Source organism: Crocodylus porosus, unplaced genomic scaffold (genome assembly GCF_001723895.1).
Source record: "Crocodylus porosus isolate Cpor-Errol unplaced genomic scaffold, CroPor_comp1, whole genome shotgun sequence".
NCBI lineage: Eukaryota > Metazoa > Chordata > Crocodylia > Crocodylidae > Crocodylus > Crocodylus porosus.
The window spans coordinates 23,303,662-23,325,516 of NW_017728913.1; the positions used below are offsets into that span (position 1 = coordinate 23,303,662).

Here is a 21,855-nt window from a genome sequence, read left to right on the forward strand (position 1 = left end):
AGCTGTAAGAGTTCCGGTGTCTGCACACGTGCTCAGGAGAGAGAAGATAAATTCCACTTGCAAATACCAATGCGGGGTCAGAGTAATTTGAGTACCTGACTCTGCTCTGACCTTTGTTTGCAAACAAATACAACCTTTTATGCCGGCGGCTGAGTGTGTGTCCGTGATACTTTGCGAGCCTCCAAAGAAACGAACCGCCTTTGTGCAACACTGTGCCCCAGCCAGCTGTGGAGCAGCACTTGGAGATGGAGAAGCCCTGGGTTGCCTGCTCCCCCATCTCCACGTGCCTCAGTGCAGGGCTCCATAGCAGGCAAACACGGGGAACAGGCAGCTCTGGGCTGGCTGCTTTTCCATCTCCACATGCCTCAGCATAGGTGCTCCATAGCAGAGCCCCCATGCCGAGGCACTGTTGCAGGGCACTAAGGTGTGCCTGCTCCTTTTAAGGGCAGGAACCACCTGGCTAAAGACCTGAGAGGCTAGATAGAGCTCCACAGCTGCAGGTTGCCAGGGCAGCAGGCTACTGGGGGAATTAGCCTGCACCTGCACCCAGTCAGGGCCCTGGGCACATATAATCCCTAGAGCTAAGGCCTGCAGAAGTGAGTTCTCTAGCAAGCTATCAGGGGAAGGAGCTCCTGCAGGGCCGAACTACCCAGAAATACTGTTGCTGCTGGAGAAACTGTTTACATGGCTATTGAGGCTCCAGAAGTCTACAAGGTAACCAAGTCTACAAGGTAACCAAACCATGCCCACCCTGGGTCTCTGCCAGTCCCAGGGCACTTGCACATGATCCGTGTTTCTGCCCGCCACCACCTTTCCCTGCATTCCCTCCTTCAGGCATGCCTGCTGCTCCCTGTATTCCCCCGCTTCCTGCAGTGCTCCCCGCAGCCCCCGACAGGGCCCACCACCTACCGCAGACCCACTGTGACTCCGCCGCCTGCTGCAACCCTGCCACTCACCATGGCTCCACCATCTGCCAGAGCCCCCCATGGCTATGCTGCCCAGTGGGGCCCACTGCACCTGCGCCGCCACCCACTGGGGCTCTGCTGCCCAGTGGGGCCCGCCCCCCACAGTGGCTCTGCTGCAGGCTGGGGCCCAGCCACAGTTCTGCCACCCACTGGGGCCCACCTCCTGCTGTGGCTCTGTCGCCTCCCCACTGCCCACTGGGGCTTGGCTGTGGCTCTGCTGCCTGTTCGGGACTGCCGTAGCCCCGCTGCCCACTGGGGTTCCGCCACCTACCGCATCCTGCTGCGGCTCTGCTGCCCACTGGCTCCTGCCGCTCACTGAGGCCCGGCTACAGCTCTGCCACCTGCCCGTGGCTCTGCTGCCTACCAGGTCCCACTACAGCCCCGCCACTAGCTGGGGCCTGGCTGTGGCTCTGCCACCCGTCGGGGCCCACTGTGCTGCCTGCGGGGGCCTGCCACGGCCCAACTGCCTGTTGGGGACCACCATGGCTCCACTGCCCGCTGTGGCTCTGCCGCCTGCTGCACACCACATGGGTCCCGCTGCTCCCCACAGGCCCCCTGCCTCCGTGCCGCTCCATGCAGCCCCCGCCACTCCTCGTAACTACCACTTCCATCCACTCCCTCCCTCCAATCGTACCTTATTTTCCACTCAGACAGAGGGAGGGGGCACAGCCCCAGGGGCATGAGGCCAGAAGCCGCAGAGGCTTCTGGTTGGGGGCTGAGGGTGGGAAGGAGGTGCGGGGGCGGGGTGGAGCCGGGCTAGCCTTGTTGCTCAGCCACAGGCTCCCGCTGGGTCCTGCTGCTGCTGCTAGCCACCCGTCATCTTTGCCAGGTGGCCACAGGCAGATATAAATTAATTTTCTAAAAATTTTAAAGGCCCTGCAGGCTGGACAGAATGGGCTGGCAGGCTGGATCTGGCCCACAGGCCATATTTTGCCCACCCCTGATCTAAAGCCACCCTGATTAAGAATCATTCAGTTAGATTAACGTTGACTGTTCCTAGGTCTGCTTTACGACAAGTGTGGAATTACAAGCAAACTAACCTCATATAGTTCCATATGCGAAGCTGCAGAGAAGAATGAGGAACCTGTTGACAACATATAAGTAGACAAATAGTCTAATGGTCTTTTATTGAACCTAGTGCAGTCAGGCACTCTAAAAAGACTGCATCCGGAAGAGGTACCCACCGGAAGGGGTATACTCCCTTAAAAAAGATTGAAAAACCCTGACCTCTGGCAGTCTATATGACTTCAGGCTATTGCTACAAAGGGACTTAGGTACCTGAATGTTATTTTAAGCACCTAAATCAAGTATTCAGGCATCAGAAACCCTCAAGCCTTTTCTGCCACATAATCCAGTAGATGCATCAAATCCATTGGCACCATAGCTTCTGTGAGCAGGTACACACAAAACCATGTAAGATCTGACATTACCACCAGGGCTATAAGCAGGTAGGCATTCAAACTAGGCATTCGTCCTCCCATCTTGTGTATTGGGCTTGGGTTGATCCTACAGAGATTCTCAGAATCTACTAGATCTGGGGCTTACACAAAAGAGCTGGAGAAAAGAGACATGTATGTCTGTCCATTCCATTTATCCCTTAGTAAGGCCTTAGTTCCTCCACACAACAGCTATATGCCTAACTGTCTTGAAGGGCCGAGGTCTACCTCCCAACCCCTCTCCTCCATGTCCTAGCAGCTGCCTACCTACTCTACTTTTGTGAATCCCATTCTTTGGCACCCAGTTCACTTCACAGCCTCAAGTTCCCAGTTCATTACATGAATTGCCACAGGGAGCAGCACACCAAAAAGTTGTGTTATACCACCAATGTCCCTTCTCATATATAGCCCTTAATTCTTCTTTTCTCCTTTTGGACAACTTGGGTGTGTCTACATGTCATGCTGTGTTGCCATAGCAATGTGCTATGGCGACGTAATGACATGCTACAGCAACGTAGTGATCACCTGCTTCAACACATGACTGGCAGCTACCTCACCATAGTGGTGTGCTCCCCCCGTTATCGCACACCGCTGTGGCAAAGTAGTGGCTAAAAATAACCGCACTGCGAATACGGCACAGTACAGGCCGTTACTATGCCGGGCTTTAGTGCTTCCTTTTGGAATTACTACTTAAAGTACAGTGCAGTAGCAACGTGACTGTAGGGTGACGTGAAGACACGCTCTTTATGTTCTAAAGGGTGTGATATACCCACTGAGGAAAAAAATATTTTTGTGGAGGAGGAAAAAACACACAGTATTTTGCCATTTGGCTAACTTTTCTTAACCATGCTGATTCAGACACACTGAAGCATTGGGAAATACAGAATTGCAGGGACAGGAGTGCAGCCACACCTGCTTTGGCTGTGTGGTGCATATACAGTGAAGAGAGCTCATTGCACACGTGCCAAACAGCTGAAAGCGGTCTAGCCACAGCCCTTTGCTGTGATTGTGAATGCCAGTGAGCTCTTGGAGCTCATCAGCATGTCAGTGTAGTTCCTGCCAGAGCTGTGCATGTGCTGTGAGCTCTAGGATCTCACCAGCTGGTTGGCATAGGGTTTGCTCTGAGTCCCTTCTTTAAAGCAGCTCTAAAGTCCTATGTCACTGCAACACCTCTGGATCTACCCTGCACGCAAGTGGATGTATTGTCATCCTTTTATTCTTAATTGGTAACGAAGTCTTTTCCTCATCTCCTGGAAGTCCAAATCATGTGTATTTATTATTTTCCACTGTTTTTTCAAAGAGTGTGTAACAGAGAGCTGAACGCTCCTTTTACTTTAAGGGTGAAGGAGCAGAAGAGAGAGAGCCTCAGTTGGGGAAAGCTGCTCATTATGAGCTGCCAGGGAACAGGTACTTGGGATTTACCAGATACAAGCACTTACCGCAAAGCTATTATTACTGCACTAGCACCATGGGGTAGAGCCCTGCATTGGAAGCAAGATAGGAGCACAGAAGAGACCAGCAGCCAGGGCTGTCCCTAGCGGGGAAGAATTGGGGCAACTGACTTGGGCCCCACACTTTGGAAAGCCCTGTGGAGCCAGGCTGACTTTGCGTCTAGCTGCTCGCTAAACCCTTCACCCTCTACCGCTGCTACCACATCTGGGCCTTGCACAGGCTGGGCCCTGCACCCTGCTACGGTCATCTCTGCCAGCAGCAAAGAAATCATCCTGGGGTTGAGCTGGCAAGCTGAATCAGGAAACACCTATGGCAAATCAGGGAAGCATCTGCCAGGAGTGGGCAGGGCCAGAGAGATATATAAACACGGACCCTGAGCAGAGAAGTGAAGTGTGGCCCTGGAGGCTGCAGAGGCAAGAGCTCAGAGTAGAGGGCAATGCAAGAGAGTTCCTAGGTGGCACAGGGGCTGTCTTAAGGAAACAAAATGCTGCTGTCCTACAGGGGAGTATTACCTGGGGTAAGGGGAAGGCTTGTTATGCAGGCAGGCAGCTACTGGTTTTGTGCGGACTCAGAAGGGGATTCAGTCTGTTAGCCAGAAGGCTTACTCCTTGGTTACTGTTTTAACCAGGAGTTTGGGCATAGCTAATAGGGGAGTGTGCAGAGGCCACATCAGGGCACTTGAGGAACATGTAGTGGTTTAACCACTAGGTGCCAGGGGTGCTAGAGCAGCTCTCCCTTCCCTTCTGCAGTGGCAGCGGCAGGGGCATGTCTAGGCTCTTCCCTAGACAAACAGGCCTGTCTCTAGGCAATGCTCCCTGCCAGCCAGGGCTGGAGCTGCTGCCCAGTGCCTGGACACACGCTGGCCCTGCAGGAGCCAGCCCTCAGCCTCCTTCAAGAGGCCTCTGCAGCCTGGCCTCTAGCCAGCTGCGGTGCCACATGCTCCTGCCCTGCATGGCCCAGAGGTCCTCCACCCCCCAGGCCCCAGCTCCTGGGCTGTCCCCACCACCCCACACAAAGCTGCTATAGCCCACCCTGCCCTGGTCTCACAGTGGGGCTGGGGGCAGGAGGTGGGAGGCAGATCCAGGCACAGCTGCAGGGGCTGAGGGACATACTTGTCTTCAGCTCCTGGCTCAGACAGGGCAGGGTTGGCGAACATCCCCTGGCCCAGCACTGCTAACCCTGGGCCTGGCCCCAGTCCTTACCCACTGTCTTCTCCCATCCCCAGCCCAGCAGCACCCTCAGCCTCATAGGAAGACTGGGGTTGGAAGGGATGTCAGAGGTGGCTAGTGCAGTCCCCACTCCAACCAGGGCCGTCCCCAGCTGCAGCGTCCTGAGCAAGGCTCTGTGGGGCTGGGCCCCAGAGCCCTGCAAGGACACAGTCCCCAGCCTGCTGGGGTCGGTGCAGCACACTGCTTCCCTTCCGGGGAGCAGGAGTCTCCTGATGTCAGGCCTCAGCTTCCCCAGTCACAGCCTGATGCGCTCGTCCTGTTGCTCCTGGTTGGGGCAGGGCTCCCTGCTTCGGGGCACAGCTGTGGGGCCAAACAGCAAAAGGGATGTACCCCAATTTAGGCCACACAGGAGACAGGGCTCACCTATGCCCTGGCGCTGCAGGCTCAGCCGGCCCTAGGGCCAGGCTCCCAGTAACCCCTGAGGTCCACTAGTAGCCCTGGCCCCTACCCTGATACTTCCTCCCGGCACCAGCCTGCCCCCAACCCTGTGCCTGCTGGTGGCCAAACCTCCCCACTCCCCTGCCACCTGGCCCCAGCTGCCCAGGCAGCCGCCAGCCACTCCCCAGCACTTTGCGGTCCTGCCTTGGCCCTTGTAGCCACCTGCCCTGAGCTGCCTGGACACATGGTTGCCTCCTACCATTCGCCAAAGCACCTGTCCCATCCCTTTACAGCCTCATCATCGTCCATCCCCTGTCCTGTGCCAGAGGTGGGGGGGTTAACACCCCCCACCTTTCTCTTCAGGCTGTCATGTCTGGCCACGTCCCCTGCTCCTGCCACTGGAGCAGCAAGTGGGGATGGCGGGGAGGGAAGCTTGGCATAGGCTGTTGTGCCCCTTGCCAGGAATATCCGGCTGCACTCCTGAGCAGGGTTTCCCACCTTCACTCCCTTCTCAGTAAACAATTTTGCTGTGTATTTTCCTTTAAAGAACCATCCTCAGTGCTTTTAGGAGAGGCTTTTATTTCCAAAGAAACAAAGCAATTAGAAGCCTATGCCAAATAGGTGTAAGGGTCCATCTAATTCTGTCTGGACAGATTTCCATAGTACTACTGGCATCCATTTACACCCTTAGCAGAGTAGCCCATGGAAATCAAACTAACCTTTCATCCAGTAGATTAAGGTACGTTGATGAGAAAGTTCCAATTTTTCCTTCCTATCTCTGCCTATTTCTTCTAAATAGAAGTTTTTACCTTCCAGTGCTATCAGCTGGAGATTTAACGTGCATTTTAAAACAAAGAAAAATTAAGCATAAAGATATCTTGCTATGTTATGTGCCTTCACCTCACAAGTCAGGAAGTTATTTCTGAAACTCCTTTTAATTTGTACCTTATTATACCTAGAAGAGGTCATGTAGCTGCTGTCTGCCTACTGACCACTGGAGGAGAAAGCAACCAGTGATCACTCTCACCCCGGTTATCCTGCACTCAAACACAGAAGCAAATTAAAAATGTACTTTCAGCCTTCCTTGGAATTTCTGTGCTGCTCTTGATCTGTCATACCCTATTTTTTAACACTGTGCTGCCACATGGGGATAAGCATTCAGTTTTCACTGTCAGGCCTGAGCCTTCAGAGACCGAACAGTACGGAGGCAGCCATTCAGCTTCTCTGGCGGAAACTCCTTGGTTTAATCAATGAGGTTCCTTGGATACAGAGAAACATCCTTTATGGACAGCAGAGGGAGCTACACACAGCCCTCATCATCTTTCTTCTGGTAACTTGCATGCAGATTTTGAAACAGGTAAAATGGACAAAAACTAAAAGGACATATCTCACTCAGCACCTCCTGCAGATAACATGCATTTAAAAATGAGGATGATGTTTAGACATATTTAGTACGTGCACAATAAAACACCTGGTACTATAATGTCTTAGAGCTCTACAGAAGCATTCTGAATGAGTGTTGTTCTGTAATACTGCAGCTAGATGGCTTATGACTTTTCAGTACCTTCTTTTGAGGTAGTCATAGCTACTACAAAGCAAAAAAGACACTGGGAAGCTGCAGTTTTGAAAGAAGCTTTAGAAGAGACTGAGGACTGGCTCAAAAAATCTTGTTTGTTGTTTTTCAGTTTATTAAAGCTAGACCATCGGGGTGCTTACTTCTACCCATAAAAGATGGGTTTGAGTAATCGTGATGGAATAATTTATTCCTTTTCTCCTGAATTAAGAATAAATAAATAAATAAGACCTAGGATAAACGTGCAATATGAAAGTTGACCAGCCTCTAACAACATTTAGAAAATAGCTGTCGACCTTTCACTCCATTCCTAGAAAATCACTCTTATATTGCAAAGACCATAAGCACATTTGAACTACTTGGTATTTATAGGGTGCTACACGTGATGCTACGTTGCTGTAGCAGTGCGCTCTCTGAATACAGCATGCCGCTACAGCGAAGTAACTGCTAAAAATAAATGTACAGCACAGTACAGTCTGTTACTCCAAAAGGAAGTACTAAATCACAGTGCAGTAACAACGTTGCCATAGTGACATGTGTAGATGTGCCCATTGACCATCACCTGCCTTCTAGCTCCTACACGTGCACTCAGTCCTATTGATTTTTATCATGTAGGAAGGCTATATCATCAGACCTTATTGTCCCCTCCCAGGATGAATTTGGCCCATCACATTTGTGTTTGATACTATTAAAATTTGCAATAAGGAGTATTTGAAAGATTAACAGAAGATAATACTAGGCTATATTGTTGCTTCTTACAGAAAGTAAGTTTCTCTCAGTATTAAGACATATAGGGCACATCTACAAGAAATGCTTCACTGCACATTAGACTAATCTAATGCTCAGTAAACCATCACCATCTACACGTGCACGGGACTTACTGCACAGTAAGTTAGGCTAGTGCATAGTTTGCTAGTACCAATAAATACAGGTAGTAGATTAACCATGCATTAGCTACTGCTCAGTAGTACGTGTAGATGCTGACCAGGAGTAATTTGCTCCTGGTCATCTTCGACAGCAGGGGGCCACCGGGAACAGGGGAGGCGTGGGAGCTGGCCGTGGCTTCAGTGTAGTGTTCAGGATCACAGCCCAGTTCAGCGGAGCTGGCTTGGGGCAATGCCCCATGGCCAAGCAGCAGCAGCACCCTAAGCTCTCCTCTCACTGCTTCCTGAGGGGACAGAGGAGCTCTCTGTCCCTACAATGCTGGACCAGAGAACTTCCCCATCCCTTCATCCCTGCTACTGCCTGCCCAGCACACACCCCAACTGGCTCCTGCTCCCCAGCTGTGCCTGCAAGGAGCTAGAAGCTGAGCAGCACTGGGACTGGGGCAGAGAGCTCTTCCACTCTCTGGGCAAGCAAAGTGAGGGGAGGGCTCAGGGCACTACTGGCACTTGGCCATGGGGTATATCCCCAAGCCAGCACCACTGAGCTGGGCTGTGATCCTGAGCTGCCCACAGCTGGGAGCTGTCTCCTGCTCTGGGACAGCTTCCCTCCACTCCCCAGAGCCCAAGCCTGACCCCCATGTCTCCTTCCAACCCAGGGCTGGGACTGGGGGAGCCTGGAGCTCCCCCTGGCTGCTGCATGGGGGCAGAGCAGGGCAGAGGGTCAAGAGGAGCCCTGGATTCAACTGCTCCCATTGGAAGCAAATTTGCTTCAGGTGGGTGTGTCCAGACGAGCGTGGTCGTGCAGTATGTGGTGCTGCAAACATTTGCAATACTGTGCAATACTGCACAGTTCAGTGTTCTCCAAGCTGCAAGGGCGTGCTGCCTGAGTATGTTTTTTTCCACAGGTTTTTTTGACCCCTGGATATCCAGAAGTCAAAAAAAAAACATAGATAAAAAATGGGGCAGTGCACACTGTGCTGCTGAAAACCAGAGCTGGGCCTCCTGGAGCCACACTCCACTGCCAGCCAGGCTCTGCGCAGCAGAATTTCCACAGCTGGAGTCCTAGTAGGCCCCCAGGTAAGGGTGCTGGGGCCATAACAGTGTGGCCTCAGCCTCCCCTACCCCACCTGGGGCAACTTGCCACACACCAAAGCATGCATGGCACAGGTGTTCCCTGGGGACAAGTAGCCGCAGTATAAGGTGCGCTGTTGCTAGTTGTCCCCAAGGAACCAAATGTCCATGCATGTCTGGATGCTTCTGATGAAGGTGCATGTGTAGAAGCATTTCTAAGTGCAGTTGACTGCACCTTATTTTAATGCACAATAACGTTAAGGTGCATTAATTGCACATGTAGATATACCCATAGAAAAACAAAGCTTTTAGGCTGTGCACAGTAGCCCACATCTCCATCCTTCCTTTTCTAAAGTACTGACAACTAATGTCATCAAACCCCTGCCCTATCATGTTGCTAATCTCAGTCTTAGACACTGGATCTTCACAGATGCTGTGGTTATCTCTGGAGCATTGCTCTCTATATGCCCTTTAACTCAGCCTACTGGAGATTTACACTTCCTAATGCAAAGCTGTATTTTTAATCTATCAGCAAAGTAGATTATTGAAACCAGAATTGGCATGATTTAGCATGTCTGCTCATTGCTCTGATGCACAGCTGGTTATACAATGCATTTTACTGCATCTAGGGCTGGCTGTGACTTTATTAACTGTCACCACTTCTTTCTTTAAGCACAAAGTAACTATGGAGTATTGCCTGCCTAGAGTATATTATTTATTATTTCCCTTAGGATAAATACGATTACTTTTTCTGAATTAAATCTTACCTATAATTTGATGTGCTGTTTCTGGCAATGCTCTGATTACCACAGATTTATATGTTTAAGAATACAATAAAATAGGTCATGAAAGAAACAATTAAGTAAATACCAAAGCATATATGCAGCACAATCACTGGGCTTTTTATTACCTAGTTGCCCTCTGCCTTCCACAAGGCAGGATGTTACCCAGTTTATATAATATTCAAAATTTCAATTCAAGTCTTCCAGTTAAACCTAGTAATGGGTTTTGTTTGACATTCAGGGGTCTGATCCTGCATCTTGTCCTCATGTGAGCAGCTCCTATGAGTAAGGGCTTTGATTTCATAAACGTGGTAACTAACATTAAGGCTATTCAGTAGATTTAAATTATAAGAATGAGAAATGTCAATACTGTGCATTTTTTTCTTCCCAGAATCTAGTTTGAAAATGGTATAACTTAAATAAGGAAGAGGCCAAACAAGTTATAAAAGGGGGGGGGGGGGGCATGAGTGTAAGGGCCCAATTTCACAAACCGTAAGTCACCCTAGCAGTCCTATTGGGCACTTTTACACGTGTTCCGACTTGTTCCAATTAGAATACATCAAGTCTGCTGCAGCGCTCTCATCAGAAAGCTCCAGGATGCTGCAGCATCTCTTGTCAAAGTTAAAGTGCCCCCACCACCATTTCGAAACGTGGGACACTGAATACATGAGATACTACAGGTGTTTTAATTAGAGCGGCTCCTGAGAGCCACTCTAATTAAAACCCCCTTCCTCCCTCCCTATCCCCTCACCCTGGAGTGCCAGTACAGGTGCCCATTGACCTCAGTGAGATGGCTTATTTTAGGACTACTCCCATGCTGGCAAGGTTGACTCCTAACTGCACAAAGGCCTTTTCAGGGCTTTTTACTTTGGCAGAACTTCAGTGGGTGATTTGTCAGAGTGATGACTGCTGAGTGGGATCCTTAATAAATAGTAACTGTGATATGAGTGATTGTCACTATTATCCCTATCTCACAGACCACTCATTTCCTTTATCTTTACCAGTATTATAGAAAAATGTCAAAGGCATTTTTTTCCAGCTGTTATCCATTTTTGCACTCTGAATCATATACAGTTACACTTGGAAAGCTTTCAGAGAACTCAGTTCCTAAGATTCAATTTTCTCTATCAGATTGTCCCAAATAAATCTAGTTTTATATCTCATCTTCTAACAGCAGCAGAAATACTTTGCTGTCGTTTTCACTCTGCTCTTGTATTTAACTGAGCAGCTGATGACTTCATCATCTCCCTGTGGGAGACAGAAGCCCTTATTGTTGTTTTTCCTGCTAATGATTGAGCATTAGAGCAGTAAATCATGATAATAATTGTCTAAATATATGCAGTCAACTAGCTTAATGAGGTAGGAAGTAGGTTGTTAAAGATGAGAAGTGACATTTTTAGATGATCGCTTGCATCAGTTTTTAATTTATCTATCATAGTGAACATGCTCCCTTCGGGGACTTATCAAAAATGATAACTCTTTTCAAAGATGTTAAACTATTGCCCTGTCTAGATTATTTCAGCTTAGGTAATGACTGCTTATATAAAAACACACACCTCACTTTGGAGGAATTTCAACAATAGGCTGATTTAATTCCTGGGATAAATCCATTGTAGTCAAAGAGTTGTACTAGGGATGAATATTAATATCTTAAATACTGAATGAATCCATTTGATCTTCAACTGCTTGAGGTATTTTACATTTTTAAATACTGGCTTCTATTTGCAAGGAAGTCAAGTCTGTTTTCTAGATCTTTTTAAAAGAGTTATCAGGCCTTCCCTACAGAGAATTGGACTGACTTAAGTAACACTAGAAGTAGCCCAAAGACACTTGCCCTTGCCCATGGGCCTCATGTAGCTGCCTTCATTAATTTAATTGAAAAACAGGTAATTGAATCATCCCCCTCTCTTCCCCCCCCCTTCAGGGGGGCAGAGTTTAGCACATTGTATTCTTGCACATTTTTGGTGCACCGTAAGTGCTAAAATCCTATCTGTCAGTAGCTGTGGTGCTTTCATAGCAAATGTGCTGCAGGATAGATTTAAAGTCACATGACTCAGCCAGCACAAGCATGGGATCCAGCCACAATATCCTGTGGAACATCCACTTGAATAAACAGACACTTAATCAAGGTGTTGTGAGGTTGGCAGCATACTGCAGGAACCTGTTTTGAGGCTGTTGCAGCAAAGACACAGATGTAGATGAATATACGTGCTCTAAGACAATGTTTTCTTTTTAGTCTTCACCTGTCTAATGTATCACATTGCTTGGTTACTGAAGGCATCACTTAACTCCCAGCCTATGTTTACTATGTATTATATTATCGCATCTATAAAACATACAGCTTCTGTATTGCAAAAACCTTTCATCCAATCATTAAAAGCCCTAATTTCCCTCCAATGGTTGATTATCCCCTGACACTTGCAACCAGATTCCCCGTCCCCTTCCTCCTGTAAATGAGTCCATCAAAGCCCAGTTCCCTTCAGCAAAGTCAATATTCTCCATGCTTCTGATCTCTGCTCCTGCATCAGATACATGCAGAATCTCTTCGTTACTCCTTTCTGCTAACATAAACTTCCTGTCCTAAGACTAGAGGGAGTGATCAGGGTTTTTTTTAATCAACTAGTACATTACCAAAAAAGCAGTTTCAGGGATACCAAAATCCTTTATGAATTTGGGGAGAGGGGAGGGGGAGAACCTTTGGCAGAAAAAAAATCGTAACTTTTGTGTCTATGCTCAAACTGATGTTTTGCTTCAAAATACCCTCATTTTGTTGTTTTAAAAAAGGGTAAAAACAAAATGAAGGATCTTGGAGTCAACTCAAAATGAAGTTTGTTTTGTTGTGTTTATTTTCAGTTTGGGACTGAACAAAACAATCTGTCTTTAACTGCAAGCTGCCACTAACTCTCTCTCAGATCCCTAAAACTTTCCACATGTTCACTGCAATTCCCCAGTCTCACCTCAAATGTATACAATATAGCTGGTGCCTGGTCTCAGAGCTTCTGACATGCACCAGCGTGTCTCTATCATGGTAAGTTCAGTGGGTTTGGTTTCCACAAAACGTAGCCAGAAATCCCATCCACTTCACCTAGAACTGAAGGCCCAAACTTGTTAATTGTGCTGCCCTTCCTTTTCTTGAGTTATCAGTCTTTCCATTTCTCTTGATTCCTCATGCCTAAAGTTTTGGGAGCAGAAGACGGGGAGGTCAAACTCCACCTTACCAGTGAGGAATGAGGATGGAGTGGGACAAAACTGTCACTCCATTGAAAATATCCTGATTAAATTCTATGGAAGTCAAATGAAACAGATTCTCCCGAGAGCACAGCCTGCCTGTCAGATATTTGACTTTATTGCCCAATATTATGTTATGAACACAAAATGTGACATGGGGCATTATGCCTATCTCCTAATAAAACTGGATCATCTGGAAAAGGGTATAGATGAGGTATAAGATTTGCTGTAGCTAGAAGACATATGGGCTAGGTACCAGAAGTTCAAAAAGCTCGAGGCAGTTTTGTAGTAACTTTCATGGCTAGATGAGTTTGGGAGCAAGCAGAACTCACATTTGCCCTTAGGGGTTAAGGGGGATGGTGGTGGCCTGCACTGGCTGAGGCCAGCAGGCTGGAGTGCTCTCACAAGTCTCCCAGCAGACTGCCGAAGAAGTCCAAGTCCAGCAGAGCAGTTAGCCACTCCCGATTGCCCAGCGCAGCCCCTCTCCCTGGCCAGCTGTTGGTTAGCAGCAGCAGGTTGGGGGAGGAATGGAGCCCCATCCCCCCTAGCAGGGGCCCCCCAGCTATGCTAGCTCGGGTCTGGAGGTGACCCAGCCTGCAGCTGTCAGGAGGGCCTGGCAATGGGGCTGAGGGAATGGAGCCCCGGCTGAACAGGCCCAGCCTTGAGCCAGCACAGTGTGGGAGACCTGATCCTTTTTCCTACCCCAGCCCTCTCCTCTCCCCGCCGATTCCTAGACTGGCAGACAGCCGCAGCCAGGAGCCACTGCTTGGAGTCTCCATCTCCTGCCTGCACAGCTGGGTGGGAGTAGAGGGAATGGAGCCACGGCTCAGAGCTATGCGCCTCTCTGCCATGCTGGGAACAGGGGGCTGTAGAGGGGGAATCGGAGCTAGGGTGTCCATCATAGAGGATGTTCCGGTTTTCTGCTCCTCTGTTCTCTATTGATACGAAACCTAATGCCTTTATGTCCTCTATTTTTCTCTTTCTCCCTACCTCCCCTCCCCTATTTCCCAGCATGGTGGATAGCCTGGCTCCAAACCAACTCCTGGATGCAGCTGTCAGGAGAGCTGGGCTGGGGTGGGAGAAAGGGGGGAAGAACAGACCCCCCACCACATCCCCCCCCACTGCTGGCTCAGGGCCAGGGGTGTGTGTGCAAGGGCTTTTTCTCCCCACTCACACAGTTAAGAGACTCCTGCCTTTCTGACTCATGTCGCTGACAACCTGGGGGCAGGACTGGCCTGCAGCAGAGTAGCACTAGCTGAGGTTAGCATGCCACCCTGCAAGGGGTGCCTGGGATGCCAGAGAGCAGCAAGCTAAGGTGGTTCAGTATGGGATCTGGGACAGAAGTGTGATATACTGCTCTAATTTAAACCAATTAAGTCTAATACTTCATCCAAACAAATCTATCTTTGATCAGGTTCCCCCATTTTAAAACGGATCTATATGTGCTGAACTTGTGTTCTGTTACAGGTTTAGACCACATCCCGATCACTTATACCTGTTTATGTGTCTAGCCTTGTAGTTTTAGGAGACAGTGTCAATGTCTGTATGTTGTCATCAAGCACCGTTTAGGAAGAACTAACAGAATAACTAGCTGCATCACTTGCAAACGGGCTCTTTACTTCCTTGCTGAAACAGTCTGTTTTGAGACCATTGTATGCATCACTGCTTACAAACCGTTCCACAGTACAGAAAGCTCCATGGCTTCTGCATTTTATGTTCGCTTTAGTGTAGAAGCACCAATGAATACAATCCCATCTTGTTCCCTGTGCAGAATTTTTCTGCAGTGCTTTAACCTACTTGGTCCCACTGACTTCTTCAGTAATGAGTCAGTTTATATGCAAACGCTATATGCTAAAGGCCAGTAAAAGAGAAGCAGCGCAAATTAGTTTCTATAAATCAAGGTTGTAACAGTGGATAGCACGAGTCTGGCATCCTAAAACTGTATAACAGTTTGATTACTATTCTGGCAAGCTTCTCTGAAGAAGGTGGGTTTATTAAAATGTTTCATTTGAGGGAGTGAGTTTGTTTTTACAATATCACTGTGGATTTATAAGTAATTCTTTAATCTATGAGCTACAATGCAGTTCTAAATTACCCTGAGGTTGGTTTATAATCAAATTGACACAGGGCCTTACACTCCCATTTAATTTAACAGAAAAAATCCTGACTAACTTCAAAAAGAGCAGGACAAATTGGTGGGGAGGGGGAAATTAACTTAGTTTTGTTTCTCTCTTTCGGGTTTGCTTTCCTGTTTCCCCTCCACTATGAATTTTAGCACTTGTGTATTAAATCTCCATGGCTGTCCATTTGGCAAAGCAGTCATAAAACAAGTAGCCACACTGCAAGATTTTCTACATGGCTCTGCCTTTGTGCCTCAGTCCTGACTATCTGTAGAGACAGAAGGTTTTTTCAGTCTCCATTCATTTTTCAGACATAAGCCAATTCACCACAGTTGCTAATTAGTACCATTTATGGTAATACATGGATGCCTTTCCACCAAGGCAGAGCCAAGGCAAATGGTAATGCCTCTTGGTCTCAACCATGCCTATATTATCCTGAAAAATTAACCAAAGTTCAGATACCCCAAGTCATCCACTACCTTAACTTTTCCCTTAATAACGTGAAGTCTTGCTAGCACCTGCAATAGCTTTCATTGGACACGGCATCATCATCCCTGCATCTTGGATATAGTTCTCACTGGTCCATAATTGCCTTCAGCCAAATTCTGTGAGACCTGCTGAATATTTCTGCTCTTCCTTTAGGATGTGCAGTGTTTACATACACAAAACTGATTCATGTTTGCTTAATCAAATCACTACTCAGAGTCTGAGATACCCTTTCATAAGTGATTAGTCTGCTCTAATAGTAACAAGCAACATATTTGCTTTAAAGACACCTCAGTGAGGAGCTCCTGTCAACACGAGACATTTGTCTGTCATGTGCTTTGACATGTTTTGAAAAATATGTCATGCCATCTGGATCCTAAACTCTCTTTAGAGCTACTAACAAATAAGAATGATTAGTAGGCTAACATCACTTTCTACATTTTTAAGATTAATTTTATTTATAAAGTAAACGAGGGAAGAAGGAAGTGGCTAGAATTAGAAATACATTTTATTTTTATCATCATTTAATTTCTGCTGCCAAAAGTGTGAAAGAAACTTCATAGGAGACAGAGGAAAACAAAGCTCCTGTTCCAAGACCATACGGACTAAAGTGTCTGTACAACACAAGTGAGGATGGGGAAACAGTGGTTATGGAACGAGATGAAGGAAGAGCATGGTCAGAGGGACAATATACTGAGGAAATCAAGATAAAAGTTGTGTGGGCTGGGACTCTAGAGATGGGGTTTTAATCATGGTTTTCCTTAAGTTTCCTGTGTGTTCCAAGGGGTTCTTTGGATGCTTTCTTTTATTGAACCAACTGCATAGTTGGGATAAAGTTAGACAAGGTTTCAAACGCAAAGCATTCTTCTTCAGGTCCCTTGTCTAACTTTATCCTAGCTATGCAGTTGGTCCACAAAAGGATATCACCCAAAAGAATCCCTGCCTCATATAAATTCTGGATCATCACAGCTACAACAATGTAACACTACCTGGTCATTTAATTTATTTAATCTGGCTCCACATCAATTCTCCATTTTTCCCTAGGAAAAATATCTATCCAACTTGTCTATCCAAATATCTATCCGAAAATCTATCATGAACGTCCCTGATGCTGCAGCTCCCCTGGTGCGGCAACACCGCTGTGGTCACGTAGAGCTTCACTGAAGTGAGTAATATTGCATAGGGATGCAGCAGTGTACTTGCAGCGTGAATGCTGGACGAGAGCCTTAAGCTACAACATCTTTAGGGCTTCTGGACCTTTTATGAGATTTCATCAATATACTTGATCACAGAGGCCAATTCTTTTCATGGGCTATTTGGTTTTCTAATTTTTGTTCTAATTTTTGTGAAAACATTGTGCATTTTTCAACAAAAAAAACCCCCAACATCTACACAGAAAAAAAGCATTCCATTAAAAAAAAAAAAAAGACTTTGGCAGGAATTTTAAGTTTTGTGCAATAATATTCAGTTTAAAAAAAGATAAACTCATTTTTTTCAGTCAACACCCCAAATATTGAATTTCTGCTTTTTCATCGAAAAGCAAACACCCCTCCCAAACGCATTTTAAAAGACTGACAAAAATACTTGTTTTCAATACTGCTTACTTTGTCAAATCATGTAATTGACTTTTTGACCTAAAATGTGTAAATCAGCTGTACTTACCTGGTGCAACGGTGACTGCGTAATACAGAAAAGCATGAGTTGCAAGCACCCAGAAAACATGCCCAGAGGACAATGTGGCATAATAAAGTGGAAGTGAGAAGTTAAACCAGGCTGGAAATAATCGCATTAAGGTCCCAGTCCTACTCCCATTAAGTCAGGAGACTCTTGAAGCTTTCAACCAGGTATTAATTAATTTTCCCTTTGTAAATAATGATGCAAGGTTTGCTTTACTGACTGACATTAAAGGAATACAGCTTGTCTGTTTTCCTCAAAAAGAACTATTTTTAGCAACAAAACTCCACATAACTTATGTATAGCCCATTCATTCTCCTGTGATGCTACATCCAGATGCCACATCCTCTACAGTTCCAGTGACTTCAGGATTTAGCCACAGGAAGGGAAGCTGTTTGCTCTTTCTAAGTCTTCCACAACAGCAACATGCAAATATAAGGATTAAAAAGACAAACCAGTCAATAAGGAGACTGTGTAAGCAAACATAATTGTTCTTGTGCCCTTGTTTTTTGACATCTGGAACTTTGCAACTCAGCAGGAGGTTCTAAAACAAAATGCTTCTGAGTTTATAAATCTCTTGTGCTGACAAGAAGGTCATCCTGTTTCTGATTTAAAAAAAACTCCTCCCCGAGGGACAAGAGAACCCATGGATTGGATATGGCATCATTGTGCACCGTCTGTACTGGCATATTTATCTGGACCAGAGACAAGGGATTGCTGGTAATTGTTTTTAATGAACTTCGGTTGCTATGTGCAAGGCAGCCATGCCAAGATTCATATGACAATAACATCAAGAATATTGAAAAAGCAGGACATAAGACCCATTCCACCAGTGGCATTTCAGAAATAAGCATAAATCTGAAGATCCTTAAACAAGCATAGAAACCAACTATTACTAGATCATCTATTTTGTCAAAAACAAAAATACAGCATAGTATTTTCTTTATTGACCTTAGTATTTTGGCACTGGTCTGCAAGCCTGCTTCTATGTACAGCAGAGGAATATTACCATACAACAGTCCAGTTCTATAATTTCATTGGGCAAAAGTATCTTGCATAGTGGTATTGTAACTTACATTTTACTTTATCTTTCATACATGCTTTATATACCTGTATTAAGAGGTGGCCCTTGCCCTGTGCGAGGGGTGTAGAGGGGGGCATGTGTGCCTGTGTGAGGGGCGGGGCTACCTGGGTGCTAGGTCCTGGGAGCAGGCTGGGGGTGAAGGGAGGGGCACGGGGTGCATGCAGCAGAGTTTGCCCGGGCAGTGCAGTTCACAGCTGCCCCCGTGGTGCTCCACTTGGGGTTGAGTCCCAGCTACTCCCACCCAGGGCAGCCGGCGCCATGCTCCAGCCAACGCCTGCTGGCCTGACCCTGGCTAGCAGTCACGGCTTTCAGTAGGGCTTCTCCCAGTGAAGCTGAAGTCACCTGGGTGCTGCTCCACTCTCCTCACCTCCAGTGGCAGCTCCTTCGCCTTCTCCTGCTGCTCTGCTCTGGACCAGGAGGAAGTGTGGGCCGCCAAGTGGGTGGAAGGTGGCCAAGAGCTGAAGCCAGAGCCCCGTGCGATGGGGCAGGAGGTTCCACCCTTTTAGGTCACAGCAGCACACGTGTAGATGCTGACTCGGCTATCTGGGCCAGGGGGCACAGCCCCAGGCTGGCAAGCTAACTTCCTGGGCCCCCTGCCAGCCAGGGCTTCTCTGACCCAGCTCAACATGCTGCAGTCTGGGCGCTTGTTCAAACAGTGCATCCAGGAGCAATAAACTGAGCAACATGCTCTGGAAGTTATTTATGCACATTCATTGCACATGTAGATGCACCCCCTATAAGCTAAAGCTGTGTATGTTTGGATTATCTAATTTAAGGCCTTCTTTTATAATGTCTTCCAGGCCTTGTTCTCTCTGTTTAATCTGATCTGCTTCAGCTGGATGTGTTGAATTGCTTTCTTTCCTTTGCTGACTAGGATAGGTGTCATGTCTGCAGAGGTTCTTTCTATGGTCACTCAGAAACAGGTTTTTAGAGGTCTCCTGTTTTAGCTGCACCTTGTAGCCTGCACTATTAGGCAATGAGGCCATCTCCCGTTGCTGATTTAGGAGAGCACCAGAACCTGTATCTTTTCCCGTGCTGCCTAGGCTCTGCTAGAAGAATGATAGTACTTCTAGTTACACAGTGACCATATGGGACAATGTGAAATCTGGAACAATGTGAAATCTGAGAAACTGCCACAGAGTCAGTGGTACTGCTGCAGGCAGAGGCTGGGGCGGGGTGGGTGGTGCAGCTCTGGTATTACCATTCAGGCAGCTAAGAGAGTCAATGGCCCATTAATGACATTGATCTTTACTTCACAGATGTTAATAGATCATCTCCCTTTTTAATGGCCATTCCACTCAGCAAGCTAACCTATTTTAAAACGAATTTGCTCCTATTTCACAGCTTGTGTTGCTCCGCCTCCCTGCCCTACACCTTGTGCCCAGGACACTCATTTTAATTTTCACTGGCTGACCAGGACTGTCCTGGCCAACCTGGGATATATAGTCACCCTACTTCTAGTCCTTCCAGGCATGGGACCTCCTTCTGTGATGCCAGCCCCTTCCATGACCTCTATGAGGAAAGGGAGCAGAAGAACACATTTCCCTGACTGCCCACTCTCTGCCCCTAGAAAGGGGCAGAGATGAGCAACCTTGCTTCCCTGAAAGCCAGGCTCCCTTCCTTGCCACATAGGAATGGTGGAAAAGGAGTAACACACACCCTTGCATCCCCTTTGACCACAACAATGACAATGTAGAGGACCATATATGTGCGCACACATATCCAGCAGCACCAGCCTTATTCCTCTGACTCCCTTGGGGAATGAAAGAAGGATTTTGTCACTTCTGGTCGTTTGGGAAAGCTGTTTATCAAATTCATGTACTCACATGGTTGGTTGGCCTATCTAAACCCCTTGTCCACAACAGGAACTATGCTTCAGAGGTTAAACAAGTATTTTTTAAGCAGAAGTATTTAAATGTCTTCAGACTTTGGAACGGAGTCCCTGCCTTTCCCTTCCCTCTTCAGGGATGGAGTTTCATTGTTGCTGCGGAGGTCCTGAGGGCTCTCTTGATTTGTTTTTCAAAGGATGGCAACAAATCCATTTCAGACCAGGATCCCTGAACCAGTCAGGTAATGTCACTTGTCAGGGATGGGCACATGTGATTCCAAGTACTTCGGTGGTTGACTTAGGAAAGGAAATCAAAATCATAGAAAAACTGCTTAAGGTTCCCCCAGGCCCGAACTCAAACCTCAAAGCTGTCCTCAACTTCCTTTAGCAAGTACGAAGGTGTGGCTAAGTCCCAGATGATAAAAGTTTTAATTATATGAATCATGCCATAGTCTGCAGTACAAGATTTTTCCCTTTTGGATGTGAAGAACTGCCCACCTCCTTACTTGGGTGGTGACACAGCTCCTTTCCTGAGGTTTTGGAGAGAAGGAAAGGGCACATTATTGTGACTTCTGAGAAAAAAAGGATGGTAGCAGTTTTATGAGTTCCTATGAGGGTTGAATGAGATCCTGTATTTGTAATGCTATATACACTCTTTAGGATTACAAAAATTGCAGGTGTACAGCTAAGGGTGTCCACCCAGCCTTTAGCACCTTAAAAATGGCACAAGTGCTCCTAAAATGTTCCTGGGTAAACAGGGACTTCTTTATAGCACCACCACATGTAATGTCTGAACCTCTCACTCCTCGTGCATCCCATTATACTCCTCTCCCCACTGCCCAAGAGCTGGGAGGGATGGAGAGAGAAAGAGAGAGGGCGTGCAGTGGGCTCAATGACAGTCCACTGCTCCCACACCCATGTGCCTATGAATGAAGGCTTGAGACTGGGCTCACAAACAGGGAGCAGCATTGCAGCCCAGCCAGGACTGGGGGCTTCAGCTTTGCTGTCGCGTGTAGCATTATATATATACATTTGTCCATAGCTTATGTCTGTCCTGCAAAATTCTGTTAACCAGCCACAGTGAGACTGCTGGAATCTCCTTTTCTGTTAACCTCTACACAGCCGCTCTGCCACCTTCCTGTGGGCAGCAGCTACATGCAATCACACGTTTTTACACCAAATCTGTTCTTCCAGCATCTAGTTTATACCAAACTATTCTATTTCTTTCCCTCACAGAGCTAGCAACCGCTGCCTTGTTCTCTGTTGTTACCTCCTGTCCTGAGCCTATAAATTTCCCACCACAGATGCCAACAGCTTTCCAGCCTTAGCGACACGAGACAGCACATGATTAACCTTGGACAGGCAAAAGCTGATCAAATTTATTGTCCAGTGTTGCCAGGATTTTCTGGAACCAGTCAAATACAGCATTCAGCGGGATGTGCATGCTGCACTGGCCAGGCACATTACACTAACCAAAGGGCTTGGCCTTGAATTAGCTTTTAGTGGAGGTATGCAAGTCAAGACTTCTGCTCGCTTTTTCTGTGTCAGCAAACAGAATGCTTTGGAAACCCTGCTGCAGACTTTGCTTTTGCTTTCACACAGTCCAGGGCATAACATTAGGTCTTGACTCAGCAAGATACTTATGCATAAGGGTAAGTTAGTAGA

General features: G+C 47.1%; 1 protein-coding gene across 1 annotated transcript in view; it reads right to left on the bottom strand.

Moving 5' to 3' along the window:
* Positions 1-13,460, bottom strand: part of CBR4 (carbonyl reductase 4) — a 33,406-nt gene extending 19,946 nt beyond the window's left edge. Inside the window, exon 1 of the mRNA XM_019534595.1 lies at positions 13,331-13,460. The gene's annotated coding sequence lies outside the window, so the exon portion shown is untranslated. The remainder of the gene's footprint in view (positions 1-13,330) is intronic.
* Positions 13,461-21,855: the final 8,395 nt, after the last annotated feature.